General features: G+C 37.9%; 1 long non-coding RNA gene across 3 annotated transcripts in view; it reads left to right on the top strand.

Moving 5' to 3' along the window:
• LOC119247483 (uncharacterized) overlaps window positions 1-27,083 on the top strand; it is an 85,890-nt gene that overhangs the window by 41,272 nt on the left and 17,535 nt on the right. The window contains exons 5-6 of one of the 3 annotated variants that reach the window (XR_005125765.2): window positions 1,450-1,533; window positions 3,443-3,559. The exons of 1 other annotated variant lie outside the window; for it this stretch is intronic. This is a non-coding gene — a long non-coding RNA (uncharacterized LOC119247483). The remainder of the gene's footprint in view (window positions 1-1,449; window positions 1,534-3,442; window positions 3,560-27,083) is intronic. One more of the 3 variants, XR_005125767.2, reaches the window with a different exon arrangement.

Consider the following 27,083-nt stretch of genomic DNA (forward strand, 5'->3'; position numbering starts at 1 on the left):
TGAGATTATTGGGTCTTGATTTGGAGAACACTATCTGGACTCCCATTCTTTCCTGTCCATGTCATAAGGTTCCATGTTAGAGCAATATGTATTCCCATCCATCTTTGATGCTGAGTGCCACTCACTTGAAAGAACACTACCTAGGTCAGTTGTGCACTAGGAGGAGAATGAAGGGGCAGGATTGAGAGGCAGTTGAAATAACAGCAGTCTACAATCTCCAGAGACTGGTGGAAGGGGGGCAAAGAAGAAAAAGAAAGTATGAAAAAAATAGAGAAGGAGAAAGAAAGCAAAATAAGTTTCCAAGGGCCAATAAAGGCTTAGGAGTGATACAAATCACTGGATTTCAAGCTCTTTGTAGAGATTTTTGAAACATTCTTGATGGGCCTCCCCTGGTGGCACAGGTGCTTGAGTGCAGAACTGTGAAGCTTTCTGCAGGCTCTGCAGCGCTGGTTCAATCCCGGCCAGCCAGCCAGGGTCCCACATGGCGCGGCAGACCTCTCATGTCTCGCCCACTGCTCCTCTCAGCAGTGTATTTTGTCAGTCTGCCTGTTCTGTTCCCCACTCTGTCTCTGGTGAATCCTCTCACCCTCCCGCGCATCTGGCCTGTACCCCGGTTCTTGTATAAATCAATCAATCAATCAATCTTTAAAAAAAAAAAAGAAAGAAAAACTCTTATACAGGCATAACAAAGAATCAATAAGAAAAAGAATACTCATGGGGCCTCCTTGGTAACATCAGGGTTACTCTCAGCACTATCACCACCATAGCCTGAGTTTGATCTCTGGCCAGGGAGCTACCCACATGGCGCGCAGACCTCTCCTGCCTGGCCCACTGCTCCCCTTAGCAGTGTATTTCAGTCAATCTGCCTATTCTGCTCCCCACTCTGTCTCTGGTGAATCCTCTCACCCCCTGCACCTATGGCATAGACTCCAGTTCTTCTACACATAAATAAATGTCTTTTAAAAAAAGTAAAGGAAAAGAATACTCAGTTCACTTAGGTGAGTTGACAAAGGCAAGTAGAGGCATGAAAGAATAGATTTCAAATATGACTGATTAAGATCTAAAGGACAGAAGTCGTAGGGAGTTAAAGGAATATCAGATATTTATTAGTAACTGAACATGCATTCACATGGTTAGTGAATCCAGTTATAATTTTATCCACACTTGCATTAATCTCTTTTTGATCACTCTTCTTCCCTCCCCCCACCCCAATACTTCAAAATCTTTAGGGAAAAATAATTTATCACAACCTGAATCAGTGAGTCACCCCAGCTATCGAGTCACTAACCCCGTGCTAAGCTAAGGACAGATGATGGGGGGAGAAGGAAGAAGCAGAAGGCATCAGAAGGTGAAGCAGGCACCATACTTGTGTCTCCTAGGCACCATCTTCAAAAGTGATTTATTTTCACCAGTTTCTTTAATTGTTTCTTAAAAATCACTGTTTTTCAGATGGTGATCTGGTAGGACCCGAACCAAGAATAATCACTTGACTCCTGCTTTAGATGTCTGTGTATCACACTGCTCAGGGCCATGGTAATTGGTTGCTTAATGCTTAGTGAGATATTTCTGATCCTTCCCAGGATGTTGATAACATCATTGATGAAACTCACAGATCATTCTAAATTGATAACCAGAAGAGGGTAGCTATTCCACAAATATTATTAATAATCTGTGATTTACTGCCCCTAGTCTGCCTTGCACCCCGCCCTAGATCTGAAAATAAAAAAATAAATAAATAAAAACCCTTTCCCCATGCCTGCACGTTTCTGCATTCCTTTCTGGAGTACTGACTCTGCCATCCTCCTGCCATAGCACCACTCACTAATACAAAGCTTCCCTTATGAAAACAATCTCATGGTTAAAGAGTCTGGCTTTCTGAGTTGAGAGCAATATGACCTGGTTTAGGAAGGTAACCCATAATGCAAAATGTTGCAAAAAGAAGTGTCAATATCAGGGAAGGAAAGGCCCCAGGGTAGGAGCAGCCCTCCACCCTCTGATGATGGACCTTTATTAAGTCCCTGCTTACTAATGGGTGAAAGGAGGAAATTGTAGATTAAAATTTGACATTCTCTCAAAAAATGTTCAACTGGCTTTGAAAATAAAATGAATGTTTTAAAGCCACAAAAAAAAAATAGAAGAATACTTCAAAGGCATATTTAAGTACATGTAAATTAATAAAAGGATGGGCAGAAGGACCTTTTTCTATAAAGGAATGACCTTGATATCACTGAATTTATTACCCAGGTAATAAAGTTTCCATTCAGTAAACAGTTTTCTACACAGGAAGCATTTCTAATTCTATTTGAGGAATATTGATTGGTGATGAAGACCAATCCCTTCTCCTTATCTAAAGGATTCAGATCCCCCAATCTGGTAAAGCATCCTGCACATTTCTTTTTAATCCTCATTGGTGGGAGGGAAGGGAGCAAATCTTTAGAACAGGTAAAATTGCTTTTATTGTTCTCTGTTGCCATCAAGGAATTACAAATTTATCTCCAAATGCTAAATTCACCAATATAGTGCTTTTTTTCCTCACCTGGAAAAAAACACAAATGATTTGCATCATCATTTACTTCCTTTCCAGCTAAGTGTCATTGTTGTCCTGATCAGATAAATAAAACATGGAATTTCTCCTTGGAAAGAATGTGTGACAGAAGTGCGAGTGGTTAAATGCCCACAGATCCTGGGCTCTAAGAGCTCACAGCTGATTGCACAATCACTGTTTACAATTTACTGCTGGCATCTGTTGCCATTTGGTACAACGCTAATGGGTTACCCTTGGGAGTTGATGCTCTCCTAGTAACTCACTTCTAAAATCACCTAAGCAAGGGAAGTCATTTTTATTTGCCAGCATGAATTACGCCACTGGTGAAAGTCATGAATTTATGTTGCTAAACCAATATGGATTTACTCTGATTTCTGAGGGATAAAAAGGCAGACTCCTGTGAAGATCCAGATGTCAACATTTTGGCTAGAATTAAAGATAGCATTTATCATTTCAGAGAGCTGCCCAAGTCAGCCACACCCAAAGCGCTCATTAGCATGAGCAACAACAAAAGTCTTTTGAAACCCACCTCTGCATACCTGTTGGTCTTTGTTGGCTCACCTAAGTGAACAGTTTATTTTCTTTTATTGTGCCTGGATCCTCCCATATGATAGTGTAATATTTACTTCCAGTCTACTTCTCACTCAATACAGAGGAGGCCTGTCCTCCAGGGTAGGCAACCAGATTGCAAAAAAAAGAACACATCAGGAGGTATTTCTTAATTCTTTATTGCACTGAGAAAGGTTCCTTCTCTGGAGGCTCTGTGCCCAACTGGGGTTTGGGGTTTCCAATGAAACTTGCTTGTCCATAGCTAAGTAGAGGGAGGAATTGGGAGTCAATGTCAGGAAATGGAGTGTAATTTAATATGGACCTCCTCTTTCCTTGACTTCATTTCAGAAGGTGTCCCACTTTGAACCCAAGTGGAATTCATATATTTCTGGATGCTTCTGGTAAAACAACACAGGTGTTGGGCTCCAAGAAATCTATTTGGAAAAATAAAGGATGTATCTCCTGGTGAGTATCGCTTCCTTTGAAAAGGGAATGGGCCTCAAAGAGGTGGGAGGGGAGAGGAAACTCTGTGTAATACCTGGTGTCCTCACTTCAGACACATTATATCTGTGTCATTGGGAAAAAGTGTCTTAAATGGTTTTTTAAGGGGACCTCCTGGTGGTGCAGGGGTTAAAGACACAACACTATCAAGCTATCACCAGCCACTGTGGCATGAGTTTGATCCACAGCCAGGGAGTTACCCATGTGGCACAGTAGACCTCTCCTGTCTGGTCCCACTGCTCTGCTCCCCTCAGTGGTATATTTCAGTATATCTGCTTGTTCTGCTCCCCACTCTGCCTCTGGTGAAGCCTCTCACCCTCTGTACCTCTGGCCTAGACCCCAGTTCTTGTATGTATAAATAAATAAATCTTTAAAACAAAAAGTCTTCTTAGGAGACCAATAATGAAAAAAAGTTTGAGGAGCATTGGTATAAAGCTAAAAATCCAACGGTTTTTTTCTTTCTTAAAATGCTGTTTCCCTAATATGATCTATTAAACACTTTGCCAGTCCTTTCTCCACCTGCACATATCAGCTGTCTGATACCAGGCAATGAATCATCCCTTTTCAATGCTGTTTTTCAAATTTTCTTTAATTATTTATAATGTATTTAGTCTCTTAATAAGTTTAAGTATGTTGGATTCATTTTTAAAAATTCCTATTGGAATTTTAATTGGGACAGAACTGAATTTATAGGCTAGTTTTAGAGAACTAATACCCTACACTGTTGCCACTCCTTCTATGAGCATACTATAGCACTCTATTCATTTAGCCCTTCGTGGTCTTAAATAAATTCAAAGACTTTTCTCCATAAAGATCTTATGTATTATTTATTTGGTTAAATTCATAGTTTGTAGCCTTGAGTGCTATTATAGATGACAGCATAGAATTTATCTTTAGTTGGATATTGTTGATGCAGAAGAACACTATTGATTTGGTGACTGAAACTTGTATCTAACATTCTTACTAAATTTTCATATTAGACCCATAGTCTTTTTTTATTCTTAGTTTGTAGGGATTATTCCTTCTGAAAAAAAAAAATAGAAAGGAGAGGAAGCAAGGAAAAAAAGAAGGAAAGGGAAGGAAGGAAGGAAGACTGTGTAATTCTCTGAAACAGATAAGAAACCAATAATCTAATGACCTACATATAACAAGAGAAACAATGAATTGAATCCGAGTGGAGCACACTATAGTAATTAGCTAGTCTAGTTTAATGGTACAGGTAATTTCTGCTTTGCATTTCAATGATTAACCTATTCAATTCTGCATAATAAATACCTATAATTACTTTGGCTGCCTTATTCATATGCCTGGTCCTTTTTTTGCCATATAATTATAAATTTCAGGAATGCATTGTTACAAAAGGGTCAAACCACTTGTACTCCTTTATCTCAGTAGCAGAGCAGTAATCAATACTCTTTGGCTCTTTGAATAGTTGTGCTTAAAAACTTCTGAATATCCTTACCAGTACTCACAAAGGAAAGAAAATTTAAGTGCATATATCAGAGGGGGGGGGATAATCTCTTGAATAGTATCCTAAATGATGGTATCAAAAATAGCTAAGTTAAAGTGCTCATTTTTGCCTATTCATATAAATTTTTTTCTATTCATATAAATTTATTGCTTAATAAGAACTTCAGGAGGTCAGTTGCATCAAAATATATACACCATTCCCTGAATTGAACGACGTACTAAATAAAATTGTGCTCTGTCATAATAAACTTGCACAAGATTTCCATGAAAACACACAACTGAAGAACCTGGATATATCTCAAAATAGTCATAAGAAATCTAGATGCCTTTAGAAACAAGTTATTATAAACAATGAAATATTTTAGACTTAACTTTTCTTTATTATCTAAAATGTCCAATGTATCACTTGACCAACAAATAATTTCTACCAGAGTAGAAGTGTGGTATTTGCATAATTAAAGCACAAGTGCTTTAAACACCGCCGAATATATTTCTACATAAAACTTTTTGTAAGCTAAACAGAATTCAGAGTGAAGGCATGCAAAGGAAACACTAGAATTAACCTTTATTAAAGATAACGGAATTCTCTGTATCCATTATGTGTGACAGATGGAAAGACAAGTTTATAACAATAGAATAATCTCAGCTGCCATTAGTGGAGTAGGTAGGACTGAAAGTAAAATATAAAGGCTTAGCAAGGAGAGAAAAATCATAATAAAAACTTTTTTTATCAAGGTGATACTGTGCTATTCTATCAGAACATTTGAGATCATGAGGTTTAAGGAAAATGTTTTCAAACAAAACAATACAGTAGTGATTTATTGTAGGTCATCATTAAAGAAAACAGCTGTCAGTGGTATTGTTTATTCGTAGCTATTCGTATATATCTCTATGAAAACACAACTTTACCCTGTGTCATAATTATGTGTGACACTGAGCAATTGGCAGTCAGGAATTCTCTCTCCTTCTCCTGTTTTCTTTGATTTTCTTAAATCTTAGGCACCCAGCATAGTGCATGGTTGTGTTGCAGGTGTTCAGTCTTGGAAGTGCTTTGTGTTTAAAGTAATGAGACTATGATTTAAGACTTGACTATTTCTAAATGTATTCATTATCATTGGATTTGGTTGTCTAATAGTCATGGCTATTCCACTTGAGCCACAATGCCCTGAATAGTTCAGTCTAGACCAATTATTCTAGCCCCGAAGTTGGACTTTTAACTTTGCCAGATGCTATTTGACAGTAGTTTCCCCAATACTGAAAATTTTGCCAAGCATACATTATGTTGTTGTATAATTACAGCTTTCTAGTACTCAGTATGGTATTATTAGCTCAAGCTGTAGCTCATTTAGTGTACATAATTACAGTACACTCAGCAGTGAGCACTGACCTACAAAAGGTGGAGGGGGTGGGGGGCTTATGCTACTATTTTTATCTACCTTCTATTGACAATGTTATTGCTAGGATCCCAAATTTTGAGAACGTTTTATATTCACACTGTACTTGCAAGTGCCATTGAAATATTATTGCACTGAGGGCTTATTTAATGCTTGAATGTTAACATTATTTGAACAACACTGCAGGTTTTTTGGTTCTTTCCTCTGGTGGATACATGGTAGTGCTTGACAGAGGCAAATGTGTGCAAGTCTTAAAGAACTGTTCTGTTGGAGAGTTGTAACTCACTAGATTTTTTTATATTGCCTAAGGCATATTCACACTTCAGTAAATTACACTCTCTTGTCATCATTTCATTTATTTATTTTACAGCTTCAAACATCCCTCTTTAAGAGGCACAGGGGTTAGCCTTAAGCAACTGATAATTGTACGTGTGTTCTCGAAAGCAGAATTTCATGGATATGAGGTAGGAGTCTTGGAGGAACTCATGTTGGAGCCAGGAGGACTTCAGTTGCTTGGGCATTTCCTCTCTCAGCTCTCCTCATTTCTTACTGCTCCTCATTCCTTATTCCACGTCTCAGCTAGGCTACTTTGCCTCTGCTGACACTTTCCTCTGGGATTTACTTGCATTAAAGCAAGGTTAAAGGCTTAACCCAAACATATGGTGCTTAACTGGAACTCAAAATATCAATAATTAAAAGACATTAATTTTCTAAAAAGGAAAGTGTTCTTAAGACTATTCTTTTACCTACCCTTATGGAATTGTCATAAATAGCAAAAGCTAATGCTTTTTAATATATCTCACACTTCTAAAGCTTTGTGAACCTCAACAATAAAGCTCTTTAAGTGTGCAGTATATATTCCATTTTATTTCAAAGCACTCAATATTTTAATTCAAAGAAATAGATTTTTAAGGAAGATTTTTGAAATATTCATAAATTACATTTTAACAATGTACTTTTAAATATTCTGAAGATGAAAACCATGGCTGCTTCAATAACAAGGATCTCTTTCCAGATTCACATAAAAGTAATTTTCATTTGGTTGAAAGTTCATAAGCTATTATAGGCAGGAGAATTAATTTTAATTTCATAAAGTCTTTTTGGTATTATGTAAAAAGAAACTTAGCAGCAGCAGCTAATAAAATTATAGAGAAGTTTTATTTTACATAGACATTTTCATTGTTTTGACCAGTAACATACCTTAAATACACACACACACACACACACACAACTTTTCTAAAGGCTAAACCATGTTACTGCAAGATGGTACTCAAAACAACTTGACATTTCGCTACTGTGGCCATTGTAGAACCAAATAACCATTATGAAACTGGGTGATGGGCTACAGAAATAAAATGGCCTTGTCAGGTGTTGGTGTCAGTGAAGTGCAGAAATGTTAAAGCTGTGCTGTTTGAGACACTGGAGATCATTTAGCCCAGCAATGACAACTGCAAACAAACCAAGGCTCAGAGAATTGGCCTGACTTATAACTCCCAGACTATTCCTAAATGTCAAATCTGACATTATCATCACATCATCGCCATCCAAGAGATTGTTAAGGAAAATCTTTTAGTTTGAATAAACAAATCAGTTTGCCAAAATATTTAATAAGAATAGTTGAATGCAACACATCCACCTGAAAGTTATTAGAAATCAGTTAAAAGATGCATGTGTATTAGATGCCAGTAATGATTTTTAAAGTTAATTAAAAGAAGAAAGAAAGAAGGGAGGGAAGAGGGGAAAAGACAGTGCCTGCCCTCTAAACATTATTTCTAGCTGGGAAGAAGATAATTGCTCTTTAATGCTTTGCTGTTTCTCTAGTATGAACATTTCTGCGTTATTTCTATGTCTGCCACTAAATGAAAAGCTCTTCGAGGGCAGAGAGCATACCTTGTTCACAGATTCATCTCCCAGAATACCTTCTATTAATAGCACTTTCCCAGTAAATTGCAATGAATTCTGTCACTATTATGGTGCATCCAAGCATCTATGAACTGATGAATACTATCTTTTACATGCCTTTTCAGACTCCTTAATGTACAGGCAATAAATCTTTCACATAAAGAATAAATAGCATTGTGATTTTTAAACAGTGTTTGCACAAGTGGGTTTCAAAATGCTTGAGGAAAAAGGACATAATGAAAACATTCATCTTTTTTCAAAAACCTCATTGACTGTATTTTTGATTAAATATCAGTATGACATTTTTCTTAGAATGAATAAAGATTGATTTAGGAATATATTTATTGACAGTCTGGCTCAAAATCACTCCATCGTGATTCTGTAAGTTAACAGGCAATCTCAGATAAAGAAAAATGCTTCAGTTTGTATGTCTTTATTAAGTTACACCAGGAGGAGAGGGAAAACATCTAAGTGAAAGCCAAGGAAATATGTTATAAATCAGCTGAGGTCCCTGAAAGTAGATGATAGATATTTGGTCTATGTAATAGAGAAAAGAGTGGGGTTTGGGTGTAATACAAGAGGGGCTAGTAGGATTCAGCCAGAAGGACCATCAAGAACAGAAGCATTGAGGTGAAAGGGTCAGTGTATACTTCCCTTTATTTCTGAGACCAGGTGCCATTTGGGGTCTCATTGCAAAGTGGATTCTATTTTGTTTGTCGGGTCTTAGTATCTTGCCTAATTCCCCAGGTCACCCCCAAATAGCTGAATTGCCCCCCCCCCCACCCCAGCCAGAGTTTGCTAGACAGCTAACACACTTTCCCAAGTGCTACCTGTCTCTCTGCCTGGTTTTGTAGGCAGCTGGATAAACTAGGATAAGTGATTAGATCTTTCCTGAACTTTCATTTACTCGTGTATAAAATAAGAGAAATAATACCCACCATGCCAGTTTGCTGGGAGGATAAGACCAATGTTGTCTGTGCATTGTCTAGTATGATGCCTGACATGTTATTTCCATTCCGCTTCTGATCTCTGTCCTCTAGTTGGGATGTCTCTGCTATTTTGGGTTACTACCACCTTCATCCTCCATCCACATGGACTACTGTCTAAATACCTCCCATTTCCTGCTGGCCTCTGCACCATCTGTACCTGCTGGAGCATGGCACTTCTCTCTGTGTCAGCCCTTGGCTGGATTCCTGTCTAGCTCCATCTCTCCAGTGGGAGGATCACATTTCCTCCTGGCTCCTCCCAGACTGCAGCTTCCCAGTGACAAGTTATGCCCTGAAACAGAATACTAGAAACCTTCTTTATTCAGGAAAAGAGGTTTGGGGAAACAGCGGTTTTCTAGTATTTGAAGACCTGACTCAGCAACAAGGAACTAGGGTTTATACTCATTTGTTGCCCATTGGCTGTGCAGTGAATCTTATGGATGCTTTCTTAGAACAATGTTTTTAAATGCACAGGAGGTTTACAACGAGACCAGTTATATTGAAATATGTTATCAAACTACCTTTAAATCCTACCACCACCATGTTGTGAGGAGGCTGAGGCTCAGTTGCATTTAGATTCAGCTCCACCTGTAACCCACCACCATGCCCAAGGAAGGCATTGCTTCTGGAGGTGTAAAGGATGTTAATACTGCTTTGCAAGACGGTCTGCCTGTTCTGTGCCCCACTCTGTCTCTGGTGAATCCTCTCACCCCCCCTAAACCTCTGGCCTGTAACCCAGCTCTTGTGGGCATAGGTAAATGGATCTTAAAAAAATACTGCTTTGCAAGCAGTGCTGAAGACTGCCTTCATCCACGGTGGCCTAGCAAGTGGAATTCAAGAAACTGCCAAAGCCTTAGACAAGCACCAAGCCCATCTTTGTGCCTTTGCATATAACTATGATGAATCTATCTATATCACATTGGTGGAAGGCCCTTTTGCTGAACATCAAATCAACTTAATTAAGGTTAACAACAACAAGAAACTAGGGTATGCTAGGCCTCTGTAAAAAAAAAAAAATTGGGGGGCCTCTGTAAAACTGACAGAGCAGAAACCCAGTAAAATGGTTGGTTGTGATTTTATGGTAGATAAGGACTATTGCAAACAGTCTCAGGCCAAGGATGTCATCAAGGACTATTTCAAAGCAAGAAATAATAAAAAAATTGGCTGTTCAACAACCACTACAAAAAATCTTTAAAAATAAGTTTGTGACTCAGCAACATATAATATTTATATTAACACAATAAATTATAAATGCAGCCAGCCACAAGCCTAAGAACCTCTATATTTTCAAAGCTATGCTGTCAATGATATGTCAAGATTTCTAGAACAACTGAAATCATATTTCATATACTGTGAAAATGTATGTGATTTCTGTTGTTGACAAGGTCATTGGGAAAATTAAAATTACTGGGTTTGTTGGCCTCCATTCATAATTGAAAGGTATCTAAATTTAATTTGAAATAATGAATATAAAAATGTCATTTTCCCCCATATAAGTTCACAGGCCACTACAATCTGTGCATAGATATCCTTGACCCTTGCCTGTCCCTCACTCACCCTGTGCAAGGACTGTAGGACCAGCTCATCCTGGGCTATTCAAAAAAGCAGAACTCCAGGCTCAGTGAGTCCATATTGTAAGACAGATTTCAGTTCATCACAATCAGGAATCTCCTAAAACTTAAAAATCCTCAGAAATAATAGACCACTTAAGTGATGGAATGAGTTTTTCATCACTAAAAACTATCCAAAAGAGGTTGAATATGATTGAATAGTGATTTCTGTATTGGAAATTAAATTGGGTTCCATTTTTATAGAATGTAATATGAACAGTGCTTGTCAGAGCTGTGCAATGCAGCAGACCTGCTAACATTTGCAAGACATTCTGCAAAGTGCCTTACATTCATCAGCTCAATCAGTTCTAACACAATATTGGGAGGTAGGCATTATCTCCTAAATATTAATTCAGTTATTTCTTAATATCTTGAGCTGGCCAACAGCTAAAAAAGTAGAATTTAGATCAAGGTCTTTCAACTCCAATAGTTACTAGCTTTCTTCTGTAAAATGGGACTAATAATACCTATGTATAGGCTTGTTAGGAATTTCAAACATAATATATGCCATATGCATATGTCAGATTATCAAGGATAATAGTATTCTAAATGCTTTATATATATTAACTCATTTCATCCTCACAACAACTCGTGAGGTAAATTATATTATTCCCATAATATGGATGGAGAAACAGAGGTACTAAGATATTGAATAGCTTGCCAGGAGTTACGCAGCCTGTTGGGGATTGTGAACCCCTTGCCTGACTCCAAGATCCATGGTCATAACCAGTACACTATGCAATACCCAGACATGCACGAGCAATTTGTTTATGTGTCTGCAAGATTTCTTTCCCCAACAACACAGCTATTGTTCAAAGGTAAAAAATGAAACTGTCTTAGTAACACTAGGATTGTTTGGGATATATAAATTCAAACTAAGGCTACTGCTTTGTGCATCATTGTACAGCTCATAAATGTTGTATATTGAAGGTCTCTGACTGTCATCCGAATTTACCGTTACTCCATATGCTCATACTTAAGCAGAGAAGAGTTTTTCACTTCTTGATTCTTATTCCTTCATTCCTAGTTCTGTCAGGGCTATGGAAGAGTCAAAAACAAATAGGGGCGGGGGGAAGCAAATACTGTTCAAAAATGAACAATAATATAAAAAATATAAAAATAAATTTAAAAAAGAAAAGAAATCATTACCCTTCAAAGCAACAATTAAAAAAGAAAAGAAAAGAAATAACCAAAGCAAAAAACAAAAACAAAAACAAAAAGGTCTCCTCCTCCTTTCTGACTCTGTCTTTGAGGGACATCAGCAACATGTCTGTCAGCTTTACCAAAATGCCTCTAGAAATTACAGTCATTTAAAAGAACCTAGCCATTTCTTTTGTTGGCTTTCCCCCTTTTGCCCTCCGGCCATATCTTCCTTGTTACCTTACTCCAGGGGCACAGCATGGAAGACTCCTCAAAAACCAATGTAAAGATATCAATGATAACAAAAGAACAAATCATTTCAGTTCTCATTGCTGTCAGTTTGACTCAGGACCCACTTGTTTTGCATCTGTTGCCTGTTTCTCTCAATCACCAATATTATGATTTTTAATCTCTGAGGACTTTTTCTTCATGGTTGGTCACTGACAGTGTAATCCCAGGAAGAAACAAGAACCAACCACCCACTCTTAGGGAAGCTTTCTAAACTGCCACTGTGATTACTGCTAAGCTAGATTTCTCTCTCCTACAGTGGACTCCAGGGTAGTGATTCATGAGGTGAGATTCATTATGTTCAAAGAGGCAAACAAAATATTTATTTTTGTTATTTCCCTCAAGAAGTCACTTGAGGGCCTCCCCTGGTGGCGCAGCGGTTGAACGCTGGGCTGCGAAGCTGCCCGCAGCCTCTGCAGCACCGGTTTGATCCCCAGCCGCCTGCGAGGGTCCACATGGCGCGCAGACCTCTCCTGCCAGGCCCCGCTGCTCCCCTCAACAGTGTATTTCGTCACTCTGTCTGTTCTGCTCCCTGCTCTGGCTCTGGTGAATTCTCTCGCCCTCCCTCGCTTCTGCTTGTACCCAGTGCTTGTATAAATAAATAAATAAACAAACAAACAAACAAATAAATAAATAAATCTAAAAAAAAAAAGGTCACTTGAGTCACTCATCTCTCTCTCTCTTTCGATATTTATTTATTTATTTTTAAAGATTTATTTTTATTTATTCATACAAGAACTGGGATGCAGGCCAGGGGTGCGTGAGGGTGAGAGGATTCTCCAGAGACAGAGTGGGGAGCCGAAGCAGCAGATTGATTGAAATACACTGCTGAGGGGAGCAGTGGGCGAGACAGGAGAGGTCTGCTGTGCCATGTGGGTATCTCCCTGGCCAGGGATCAAGCTCACGCTGTAGTGGCTGCCAGTTAGCTTGATAGCACTGACTTTAACCCTTGCACCACCAGGGAGGCCTTCTTTCTCGGTATTTAAAGGGCTGGTTCTGAATAATCATATGACCATTTTCACAAATGAATATAGACTAAGGGGCATAGTAAGTTAAATTTGGCCAATATAATTGCACCAAATACTGAGTGCACTATTTGTAAGATAGTTTGCATGTTAAATGTTCACACACATTTTCTCATTTGATCCATACAAAAACTCTACGACGTATTCCTATGTATGACTTCCATTTTATGTGAATGTACAAAATAAGCACAAGGTGAGTGAACAATTTACCAAGGTGCGTGACCAGGGTAAGTGGCAGAACTAAAATTCAGTCCCTGTCAGATTCCAGGGCTCAAATTCTTAACTCTATTTTGAACTCTCAGGGAAGGGACCTTTCTCAACAACCCAAGCAGACCAGGCACATACTACCAAAATGCTTGGTATAACTATATATTCAAGTGCTCTATCCACTTAATAAATATACCTCAAGCTGCTTTCCCCGATACTCTCTGTGCCTCGAAATTTTTTTCTGAAAGTTAATGCTTACTGAGCACCCTCCATCCACTAGTTAGTGCAAGAAAATTTATTTTCAGCAAGAGAAAAACAAAAACAACCTTTTTGAGGAGTCATTTTTAAAAATGCAGCTACACCTGCTACCCTTCAGTGGAATCCATTGAATCTGACTCTTTCTTGGTGATGAATAAGACACACCCAACAATACCCACCTCCCCTCTCCCTGGATCTCCCAAAAGGCAAGACCATTAGGCAAAGTCATGGTGAGGAAAATTTGGATCCCAGTCAGCAGACTCCTATTTCTCACTGTTCCTGAAAGGTGGCTGGCATTCATCTGTGGACAACATTTTCCTTGGGGACTCTCTTTCTAGGAAAATCTTTTAGTGCCTCCAGCTGTTTTTTGACCTTTTGGTCAGGGCTTCACAATTCTAAAATAACTATCTATGAAACCACCAGATGTTACTCAGGGAATTTTTGTTAGTTTGAGTTAAATAGTTGCTCCTTTTTACCTCAGCAGCGGTGGCTTCTTTGCTAAAGGATCGTTTTATCAGTAAACTTCGGATTTTACCTAAAAGCCATTGGCAGTACAGAAGTCCAGAAATTTTATCAAACACATGGCAGTAATTATTGCTGTAAGAAGGATTTTATAGTAATTTTTGTCTTAATTGTGAAAGAAAGATTCTAAAAACTGGAATCTGCTAGATGAAAAAAGGATAATCTTAGGTTGACTAAGCACCTGGATTTCCATGTTTTTATATTTCACTGTATTATTTGCAGTTTGCAAAGCCATAGATTTCTTTAAATAAACATAATTAAGAAGAAAAAATTTTGAGTGTGTGAGCCACAAAAGCATTTTATTATTTGTTCTGGTTTATTTTTAACTCCTCACCTGTAGAGAAACTATGAAAGATATTACGAGAAAACAAGAAAGACTAATGAGTGATAAAGGGAGGTAGGAGGAGAGAGACAGAGACAGATAGACACAGAAGAGAGAATATGAACATAAATCCATTATTGCAATTGTGTGGTTGTATAGTTTCTATACTAGGGGTAAGGTTAAATTCAGACAATCTTTCTGACAAATTACTTAGGAATTTAAAAAAAAAATCTTTGAGAGGATTTTATTTTCATATCTTTTTAATACAATAATGTAACTTAGAAAAATTTATTCCAAGAACAGCTGTAGATGATATCAAAAATTTATGTACCAAGTACATTCAGCAAGCAATGTCAAAAGAGGCAAATCCCTACCACCCATGTTCCTGAGATAGCTAATGGGTTAACTGTACCTCAATGCAGACCATTGCTATCTCACCTAGTAATCTGAGAACATTTTAAGCATGGAGTTAAAAAAAAATTGCCTTAGGTTCAAGGACTGACTCTAGAGAATTACTCTTTTGAGTTTGGTGTTAACATTTTCATCGGCAGCAAAAAGCACTCTTTAAGATCATGGAGGTTTAAAACACATTGTTGAATGCTAGTCCCTCTATTTACTAACTAACTTAACTTGGGTAGGTTGTTAAACTTCTGAGCCTCAAATTTTCAATCTGTGAAATGGGGATAATAGTAGTTCCTTCAAGATAGAGTTCTTTGAGAAGATATGAGTGATCATCTATTAAACTAACTTGTCAGCTTGGCACTTAGCAATCTTGCAGTGAATATTAAATAAATCTGAACAGTGAGAATAATAACTTCTCTCTCACCAAATTAATGGAAGAATTACACTGGATAACATATGTGAAAGTGTTCCATAATTACACATTATGCAAATATCATGTCATTATTAGTAATGTAGTTGGAAGTAAGGGTCAATAATCTTACAACTGTATAGGAAATCTTTCATCTACTAGAAACCACAATGAGTGGTGACTAACTTAGATAAAGAAAATTAAAATCTAATATGCATAGGGTGGACAGCAACCAGTCTGGGCTGGAGCAGAAGGCAGGAGCATCATCACCATGGAAAAACAGGACTGATAGATGGTCAGATACGTTCAACCATGTCAGAGGGGTTTTCAAGACAAAAGTTGTGGCAGGAAGGAAGTGTAATGTAGTGTGTAGGTAGCTCAGATAAGATTTATATTTATGACTAAAATAATGTAACTAACATTGGTTACATTATTTCTAGTAAGTGCTAATTTAATCCAATACAGATTATATAACTATGTTTGAGGCAGAGTTGTGATAGGAAGAGAGAGGAAAGGGCACCATGCATAGTTTAGGAATCTGCACATACACACATCGTTTGACATATGAGCTCTCTGCTCTAAGTTAACTTCCCAGACCAGGAGGCGCCTGGAAGAGTGATGGCCGCCATAACTGTCAGAGACTGATTTGCCCCAGTAGCCCAGGGAAGTGCTCCTAAAATCCAGATGCCAGAAGAGGGGGAGCTACAGGGGGATAGCACACCACAAATTTTCAGAGTTGTTAACCACCTGGAGTGAAAGACTGCTCACTGATAATTAACTGTCTTTGTTTAACTCACTATAAAACAGCCAGTTAAAGATGAGGTGTTAGAACAGTTCTTTAGAACATGATGCCTGGCCATTTTCAGATTTGCTGGCAAATCTAATTATAAAAGTGGGAATTATAGAGATTCAATTCCTGTCTTTGCTTATTGGCTTCTGGCATGTGGCAGGAATCTAGAAAACTTAAATAAGGGACCAGGAAAATGAATAACTATAAGAAAGTGAAAATCAAAATCAACAAAAAACTATGAACCAGAGACACTCTATGGGGGGAGGGGGGCGGGGAGGGGAGGGATTGGGGTCAAAATAAGGGGGTTGCAATTGTTTGGGGAATATAAAAATAAAATTTATTATAAAAAAAGAGTTGGAAAAGCATATATGCATGAGTGGGGAGAGTAGGGTAGTGAGACATGCTTACATTTTTTTTATCATTTATAATAGGAAGTTGTTCAGAACCAATTGAGAGACATAAAAATCAGATATTGAGAGATAAGATTTAGGTGTGGGAAGATTTTGGCGGTTGGTGATGCTAAGAAGTAGAGTGAGGAAGCAGGAAAGAAAGACAGAGGTGAGGGAGGAAAGCCACTAAAGACTATGTCAGTAAGTTCTGTCCCCCTGTGGACCTTCTGAGAAACATGTGGAACCTACCTCAGAATTGTCCCACCAGGAAACTGGAGGCTGGTTCCACTAATTGAAAATGGTATTGACCCCTCTGTACCGCGGATTCTACTTGTACAACTAAAAGAAAGCCCTCCTGCAGAGAAGCAGAGATGTAGGGAGCTTTTGGGAGGCTGGAAGCAGTCATGTAGTTTAGAGTTTGGAAGTGGGTAGGGTTTGTGGGATGGGGCATAAGCAGCCTCTGTCCAGAAACTGGGGTGAAGCATAGAGGGTGAGTTTCCTAATATTTCTGCTATGAGTGATGTTGACTTAGTTGCTCTGTCAGTGGCCTCACGAAGACAGCAGACTGTGTGAATCTCACAGAATGGCAGTCCAGCGCCGACGGCAGGTGCATCAGGAGAAAGAGGAGGGGTCTAAGGTAGGCCTGTGGGCGAGCCCAATCACTCTTCCCAGAAGGAGGGAGCAAGGAAGGAAAGAAGACCTTGGATTAACTAACCTTGTTCCACACAGAAATAAAATGTCAGGGAAAAATGGAGGGCCTCAGCAGAAATTAACATGTGCAGGTCAATAATGAGATTAAAAAGAAAAAGAAAAGAAGATAGTAGTGGTATTCTTGAGCTATTTCAGATTATCAAGGTATATTACCCCAAAAATAGGTTTAAAATTTTTAGGAGAAAGTGTCTTTTGGGGAATGGGAATCAGGACTGGCAGGAATGAAGAGGGACTGCTCCTTTGCACTATAAACTTAATCAGATTATTTGACTCTTTTACTACAAAGATGTACTGTTTTAATAAAAATTTAAACAATAAATTTGAAAAAACTACATAGTAGTTTTGGTAAAAAATAGTAATCCTGGGCCTCCCCAGTGGCGCAGCGGGTTGAGTGCAGCGCTGTGAAGCTGTCTGTAGCCTCTGCATAGCCAGTTTGATTCCTGGCCGGCCCACATGGCGAGAGATACCCGCCTGGCACAGCAGACCTCTCCTGTCTTGCCCGCTGCTCTCCTCAGCAGTGCTTTCAGTCCATCTGCCTGTTCTGTTCACTGCTTTGTCTCTGGTGAATCCTCTCACCCTCCCACGCCTCTTGCCTGTACCCCAGCTCTTTTATAAATAAATAAAATCTTAAAAAAAAAATCCTAATTTTAAAAAGTTCTGTGCAAACAATTATTACTTTTGTAATCAAGAAAATATAATTACGTACTTAAAATACTATTAAAATATGTTATGTGGCTTCTACATATTAGACCCTTATTAAGTACTTGGAAATCATTTCAATAATTCATTAAGAAACAATAGAGAAATAAATTTTAAAGCATTCAAACACCCCACTTGACTGAAATGTCTGGAGCCCATTGGGATATAAATAATGCTAGTTATTTACCGATGGGAAATGCATTCCAAGAAACTCTCAATTTGGAGTTAAAAAAAAAACTGGATTGGCATTCTGGCTCTGCCACCCACTCACTGTGATGTTAGTTGGGTTCTTTAACATTATTGAGTCTGGGTTTTTTCTGTGGTGGGGGAATAATAACACTGATCACACAGGATTATTGTTGAGATTAAGTGAAATAATGTATGAAAGCACTGTCAAGAGCTACATAAATATAGTTATATATATTTGAAAACTAATTACTAGATTTTTAAACAAACTCATTATAGATAACTTATTAATACAAAAGATATGAGGAAAAAATTTTTAATTAAAATTCATTAGAAAATACATTTCATCTTAAGGTGTATTTGAAGATAAATGATATCATCCCTAAATGCTGGTTGTAACACCTGGATATACTATGACAATCTTAGGTTTTTCACCTTGTAATTCCATTTGGTTATAAAAGTAGCATATGTGTACTGATATAACCTCAAATATACCTTCCAAGAAGTGACTTGTAGAGGCCACAAAACATTCCATAAAGCAGCCGTGTAATAATTTAACATCCTCCTATTGTTAAATGGTTAGGTTGCTGCCAACTTTTCATTATTTTTTTTTTTTTTTTTAAGATTTTTTTTTTTTTTTTATAGAGGCATGTTTATTTATTTATTTATTTATTATATTTGTTTGTTTTGTTTATACATGCACTGGGTACAGTCAGAAGCGCGGGAGGGTGAGAGAATTCACCAGAGCCAGAGCGGGGAGCAGAGCAGGCAGAAGGACCGAAGTACACTGCTGAGGGGAGCAGCGGGCGGCAGGAGAGGTCTGCTCACCATGTGGGATCCTCCTCCGGTGGCCGGGGAGCAGCCGGGGATCGAACCGGCGCCGCAGAGGCCGCGGGCAGCTTCGCAACCCAGCGCTCAACCGCTGCGCCACCGGGGAGGCCCACCAACTTTTCATTATTATAATTAATTTGGTTCAGTGATCCCTATATAATGGGTACACCTTGAATCATAATTGCCGATCTCATCCATTTCCACCACTGTACAAGATCCATGAGGACTGTTTCCTCTTTGCCATTCTTACTTGGTGCATACTATTTTGCCTGGCACATGGTTTCTACATCTATAAATGTGTGCTGTGTGAATGAACAAAGGAGAGAATGAATACTAGTATTTCCCCCACAGAACTCATAGCATGTAGCAAGAGAGTCTAACAAAATTGAGATAACCTTTATCAAAGTGCTTTGTGTGTTTTAAGCTTTATTATCTTTTAATCAGCATTGTTTTTAACTGTTTATGTGGTTGCCATAAACTGGAGCAATAAGAGATGTTAGGAGACGTGGGCATTGATGGGGTGTGGTGTAGCAGAGAAGAATGAGACACACCTCTTCCTCTCCTAGACACCGACAAGCAGGCTCTGTTTAGAGTCCTTTGTCTGCCTTGGCAAGCTTTCATCTTAATAGAATTCTTGGCTGGCAGTGCAGTAAGTAGCTGTTTCAAAGCAAGCAGGAAAAAGAGAAAATGGAATGAGTGTGGGGGAGGTGAAATTATGGGAGTAGAACATTTTCTTTATTTTCTACTTAAAGTATGATTTAGAAATACACAAAGGGAGTATATAGAGAGAAATGCAGAATGCAGCACTACCTCAGTATACCAAAGTTCTATGTTTGAGGTAAGTAGAAATTTGTATTTGCTAAAATCTGAATATAGTATACTTTCCAGAGTAGCCCATTGAAACCACTTTAGTGGTGAGAAATTTTTGGAGGCAGTATATTACAGGAAGAGTGCTATATTAAGGTAATTTCTGACTTTAATTGGTACCAAGGTTGAGTGATGGAAATGTTAATATTATAGTTCCATCTTGTTTGAAGTGGTAATTACAGAGGTGCAGATAGTTGTTTCAACTCTTCCATCGGAAAGTTTAAGATCTTATTTTATTGAATATAATTTTTGTTGCATTTTTTATTGAAGTAATGTTAGTTTACAACATTGTATATGATTCAGAGGTAGATTTATACCTCTTCAGATGTATATTATATTATGCCCCAATTAAAAAATTACTAAGTAACAATTTTTAACTGCAAAAGTAACATGCATTCATTCTAGAAAGTTAAAAAAATACATATAAGCTCAAAGCCAAGAATTTCCTACCCAGAGATAATCACTCTTCACAATTGGCTTGTTATCTGGGTTTCTATTCACCCATCCCGAAGTAATGAGGTTATCCAAAATAACAATAGTTATCATACTAGAGTCATCGACTATTGCTCTAACCAATTATAAAATTAGTCTTCACCCAACATCCTCCAGCTTCATATTTGCTTCCACCCCCACCCATCCTGTCAAAGTGTTTGTCTGGCAACTGTTCTCTAATGTGGGGTGTAAACATCCACAAATGTAGTGGAAATCGACTTTAATTTTTTTAAAAACAAGATATGCTTCATGAAACCAGGGAACATAACGTTGGCAGTCTGCTGGGTCACATGAAAGCCATCAGAATGCCAGGAGTTAGACCTGATGTACATGTACTAAGAGAAAATAAACAGGGATAATGATAGGCACTCTCAAAAGAGAATGATTCGATTATCAAAGATTCAAAGAAGTCCTCTGGAAAATAATGAAACCCTCCAATTATTTTTGTTAGAAAACTGATGTTAGTACTTCTAAAGTCAAACGGTGTGGTGAAGAATTTTATTATATTCCCATACCATTTTGTCTGAAAGAGAAGCCAATATATCAACTTTTAAAAGGTTAATTCCCAATCAAACATTAAAAAAACTATCTTCTATAACAGCTTCTCAAATGTTAATGTGCATATTAATCACTTGAAACTCTTGTTAAAATAGAGATATGATTCAATTAGGCTGAAGGAGGGCCCTGCGTTTCTAACATTGGGAAGGCTAAAACTGTTAGTCTCTGGACCTGACTTTGAAAAACAAGTGGTTTAAGTGATTCACTTTAAATGCCTTTTATCCAATACTAATCATATTTGACTTTTGAAAAATGTCTTCCTATCCTTTAAGGTAATATGTGATTTTTCAAGATGTAAACAAAATCGCTTGAAGAGATTGCCTAAAAAGACTGTTGGGTCCCACCCTCAGAGGCCCTCTGTTGGTAGATTTGGGGTAGGATATGAAAATTTGCCTTTCTTACTAGTCTCCTAATACTGACAAGCTGTTCTAGAACTCTGAATGTTGACATAGAATGATTGCAAACAACTTCATATAGTTGCTCAAAATACCTGGATTATACGTTCTGCTTGTAACATATGCAAAACAAAGATGAAATAGTAATCATACAAGTCATTTGAGCCAGCCCCAAAGACAGAACTATCTGAATGGTCCTGGTATTTACTGAGCTCAGTGATTTCTGTCACTTTCCAAGGTTCAGCTTTATTTTGTATGGGTACGTTGGTGATCAGTACAAACTACAAAATTATTTTTATTAATGATTTTCTATTATTATATTTGTAGAGAGAGCAATGAGACTACATGTATTAGATCTGCTTAGATTATTAATTGCTTTATCTTTTCACAGCTCACAAAGGATTCCCCTCACTTGACAAGTAGTGGCTCTGCTATCATCTTTATGATGGTGCTTGCATTATCAGACTATGCAAATATACAGAAATTAGTATCAACTGATCTTCCCACACAGTTTATTTGCATGCATCCTTTCTAGCAGTCCGCCCCCTTTGAGAGGATTAGTTAGTTAAAAGTAGGTAATACAACTTATAAACCCACTCCCTGCATTTGTAATTTGTGATGCAGTATTATAGGCAAAACAAACAAAATGTCTTCACTACAAACTCACTCAGGATACTGCAAACCTGTAATCACTGTTCTTACTACATTGTTATTCTGTGGACAATGTAGTTACCTAATAGCTTTTTCACCGCATACATCACTTTGCCACTGATCCAGAGAGATACCATGGGATGCTATGTTAGATGCCCCAGAAGGAACCAGAATTTGTAGTGTGGTTAAGGGTTCTGACTCTAGAACCCTTAACAAGCTAAAGTCTACTTTAGCTGCAGTACTTGCCATAACATCTTTGGTCATTCCATTTCCCAATTTCCCTCATGTATAAAATGGGAAAAGTAACAGATCATATTTCATAGTGTCATTGTGAAACATAAATTAATTTGGGTTAATCATTTAGGACAGTTCTTGGCACAAATTAAGAACACAATAAACATTAACTACTTAATTATGTCCCAGACACAGAATTGGAAGTCAGATGATTTCGGTTCGGTCCTGATCCTGTCACTAGTTTATGATTTTAGATGAGGCATTTTGCCTTCCTGTGCTTCATCTGCAAAATGAGGCTCACAGTTTTGCCAAGCTGATACAGTTGTGATATCAAACAAAATAGTGTATGTAAATGTGCTTTGAAAAAGTGTCCAGTGCATACAGAAGTAAGAGTCCTTTATAATTTTATATCCCTTATACTTTCTTACATTTTGTAGTCACTCGTTCAGTAATTTATTTTAATTTTTTTCTGAGTTTAAAATGAAACATTGTAATAAAATTTTTCTCACTTTTTTCCCTCCATTAAAAAAAAATAAAACATTTGACTCTCTTGCTAGTTTTCTAGCAGTAAGGTGTGGACTTTGAGAATAAGACCAACATAAATCCTTTGTGTGTTGTATATCAGTTGCAAGTCACTTACATGCTCTGAGCTTCAATTTTATTACAGAGATAATAGTGACTGCCCAGCCCACCTATTCAGGAGGAACTGTAGAGGCCCTAATGAAATATAATCTTTCACAATTACCATAGATTAGGAATAATGTCAGCTATGCATCATCTAAGAAATGGTGGCTTTTTTTTTATTGCATTTATTTATTTATTTATTTATTTATTTATTATTTATTTATTTATTTATTTATTTATTTAAATTTTATTTTTATATTCCCCATACAATTACAACCCCCTTATTTTGACCCCAAGCCCTCTTTTCCCCACCCCCACCCCCATAGAGTGTCTCTGATTCATAGTTGTTTGTTGATTTTGATATTTTCTTTCTTATTCTTTTTCCTGATCCCTTATTTAAGTTTTCTAGATTCCTGCTATGAGTGAGACCATCCAGTATTTTTCTTTTTCTTTCTGGCTTATTTTGCTGAGCATGATCCCTTCCAGCGCCATCCATGTTGCTGCAAATTGCATGTGTTTACCTTTTTTGAACGCTGAGTAAAATTCCATGGTGTATATGTACCACATCTTCTTGATCCAGATCCAGTCATCTATTTTTGGGCATTTGGGTTGTTTCCAAAGCTTAGCTATTGTAAATAGTGCTGCTATAAACATAGGGGTGCAGGTGCTCTTTGGAATTGATGTTTCTGTGTCCTTTGGGTAAATACCTGGGAATGGAATTGCTGGATCATATGGAAGCTCTATGTAGGTCCAGAAATCTCCACACAGCTCTCCATAGTGGTTGGACCAGTTTGCACTCCCACCAACAGTGCAGGAGAGTTCCTTTTTCTCCACACCCTCGCCAACATTTGTTGCTGCTAGTTTTTTGATATGTGCCATTCTCACTGGTGGAAGATGGTATCTCATGGTAGTTTTGATTTGCATTTCCCTGATTACAAGTGATGTTGAACATTTTTCATATGCCTGTTGGCCATTTGCTTTTCCTCTTCAGAGAAGTTTCTTTTTAGTTCTTCTGCCCATTTTTTGACTGGATTATTTTCTTTGTTGTTGTTGAGTCTTATCAGCTCTTTGTAGATTTTTGTGATCAGTCCTTTATCATTAGTGTTGTGTGCAAAAATGTTCTCCCAGTTGGTGGGGTTTCTCTTTGTTTTGTTATTGTCTCTTATGCTGTGCAGAAGCTCTTTAATTGGATGTAGTCCCAGCTGTTGATCTTTGCCTTCACTATCACTGCTTTGGGTGATGTGTCTGTAAAGATGTCTTTGATGTGCATATCATGTAGTGTTTCGCCTTTATTTCCTTCTATGTATTTTATGGTTTCAGGTCTTTTGTCTAGTTCTTTAATCCATTTTGAGTTGGTTTTTGTGTATGGTGTGAGGTTGTAGTCAAACTTCATTCTTTTGCATGTAGCGACCCAGTTTTCCCAGCAAAATGGTGGCTTTTTTAATAGTAGAAGTCTAACTAGTAAATATTTTAGGCTTTGCAGGCCATATGTCTCTGACACAACTACCTAGCTCTGCATGAGTCAAAAAGTCAACCACAGACAACAAACAAATAAGCATGGCGGTGTTCAAATGAAACTTTAGTTATTGACACTAAATTTGATTTTCATGTGATTTTTACATGTCATGAAATATTTTTTAAGGCTTTTTAAAAGCCATTTAAGTTACTATTCTTAACACAAAAACAGACAGCGGGTTGAAAGTGACTTGTAAGCTATAATTTGTCAACTCCTAGTCTAGCACAATGTCTAACAGATAATAGTGACTAATGTGAGGCATATAAAGTTTCTTTATAAACTGTGAAAATCACTAGATATAACTTATTAGCAATTTTCTTGTTCTCCATCATGCCTTCAGGACTCAACTGTTGTCTCACCATCACATCTGTTGTCTCAGTTCCTTAGGACATAATTCATCTGGAACTGTGGCCTTGGCATCATCTAAAGTATCAAGTTGAACTCTTACTGAATCTTTTATGTGTGTTAAAATTTAATTCCTTATTTTTCAATAAAATGTTAAGACTTTTTCATTTATTTCTTTATTTTTATTTTTGATGTAGAAGAACCTAGGTGTAGGCCAGAGGTGTGTGTTGGTGGGGAGGGGAGAGGGGTGAGAGGATTCACCAGAATGGGGAACAGGACAGGCAGATTTACTGAAATGCACTTTGAAGGGGAGTAGCAGACAAGACAGGAGAGGTCTGCTGCTCCATATGTGGGTTAGGTCCCTGGTCAGGGATTGAATTCAGGCCTTAGCAGTGATAGCGCTGAAATTTAACCCCTAGGCCACCGAGGAGCCCCTTTAAGACTTTTTAAAGTAAAAAGTAATACTCATTCTGGGGCCTCCCCGGTGGTACAAGGGGTTAAGATGTAGCACAGCACTATGAAACTATCTGTAGCCACTGCAGTGCAAGTTCGATCCCTGGCCAGGGAGGTAACCCACATGGCATAGCAGACCTCTCATGTCTCGCCCGCTTCTCCCCCTCAGCAGTGTATTTCAGTAGATCTGCCTGTTCTGCTCCCCACTCTCTGGTGAATATTCTCACCCCCGCACCTCTGGCCTGCACCCCAGGTCATGTATGCATAAATAAATAAATCTTTTTTTAAAAAAAGTAATACTCATTCTAAAACTTTCAGAAAGTAGAAAAAAGTGGAAATAATGAGGAAGCTCTCTCACCTTTTCCAATCACACACAATAAAGGATGACTCATGCCCCGATGCTGCACATACGGTTAATGCTAATGGTTATCAAAACTGAGGTTCAAGCCAGAATCTTTCACTCCATCAGAATCCCCCCACCCCGACACGCCTTATTCTTCTTGACATGTCCATTTTTAATGATGTTGGCCATAAAACCATAGTTATCTTTCCTCTGGGATTTTAGAAGCCTGTTTTTCTGCAGTCTCCCATATGCTTTTGCAGTAGACATCTGTTGTTTTTGTATGTCTCCTCAACAACATTGCTCCTTCATTTCTGCCTTCACTCCCCTACTCCATTAGTTTCCTTTCTTCATTGGATCTTCTACCAAACACATATATTTCTCTTATTAAAAGAAATCCTTCTCTTGCTATTCTTTTTTAGCTCTTGTCCTACTTCTCTGCTCCTTTTTATTGAAAAGCACATAGAAATAAACTGTGTGTCTTCTTGTTTAATAATTGTAGTCTCCAAATTCTTTTCTTCTCATTCTCTGTTGAATAATCTCCTTTAGGGCTTTCTGTATCTTTACACCATTTAAACTGATCATATCAAGTCCTCCAGTGGTTGAGCCCAAAGTTCAGTCCTTATTTTCCCTTGTGCCCTTCCCAAGAGATAGTGATCTTTTGCCCTCTTGAAGCACTTTATTCTCTTTGATTCCATGAGATCTCATTCCCCTAGATTGCTTCCTGTCTCACTGACCATTTCTTTTCAACCTCCTGTCTCCTTTGCCCATCCCTTGTTATCACCCTGACATCTAAGCATCGAAGTACCTCATTCTCGGAACTCTTATCTTCTATCCTTTCTCTCGTTCAGTCTTTTCATCCATTATCATGGCTTTAAAAATACCACCTACATACTGATAACTCTCCAACTAAGATCTTTCACCAAAGTCCAGGCGTATATATCAATTCTCTGGCAACATCTCCACTTTAAATCACAATCAGTATCTGAAACTTAATATTTCTACAATGGGACTCCTATTCTCCTGCAATCCCATTCCTGTCCATCTCAGTAAATAGCAACTCCTGTACTCCAAAATCTCAGTTATCCTTAGTTCTTTTTCTCACTATTCCCAGTCTTCTAACTCACTACCTTCAAAATATATGCAGAATCTTACCACTTTTAGCCAGTGCTACTGCTATCACTTTGATCTAAACTATTAACATCTCTCATTTGGCCTACTGTACCAACCCCTTACCTAATCTCCCCCACCTCTGTGTCAGTTACTAACAAATTCAGACTCTACTCTCTGTCCAACTCTAAAACAACACTCTCTCTTTTTCCTAATGTTCCTGTAGCTTCTGCATTCTTTACTAATCAGTTTTTCCTTATTAATATAAATGATATCTGCAATATATGTTCCCCTAATTGCTTCCTCAGTCTTTGAAGAATAAAATGATCACAGGGAGAAAGTAAAGAAATTTCTATATTCTC

The sequence above is a fragment of the Talpa occidentalis genome, unplaced genomic scaffold, assembly GCF_014898055.3.
Source record: "Talpa occidentalis isolate TD23 unplaced genomic scaffold, MPIMG_talOcc4v2.1 talOcc4.16, whole genome shotgun sequence".
NCBI lineage: Eukaryota > Metazoa > Chordata > Mammalia > Eulipotyphla > Talpidae > Talpa > Talpa occidentalis.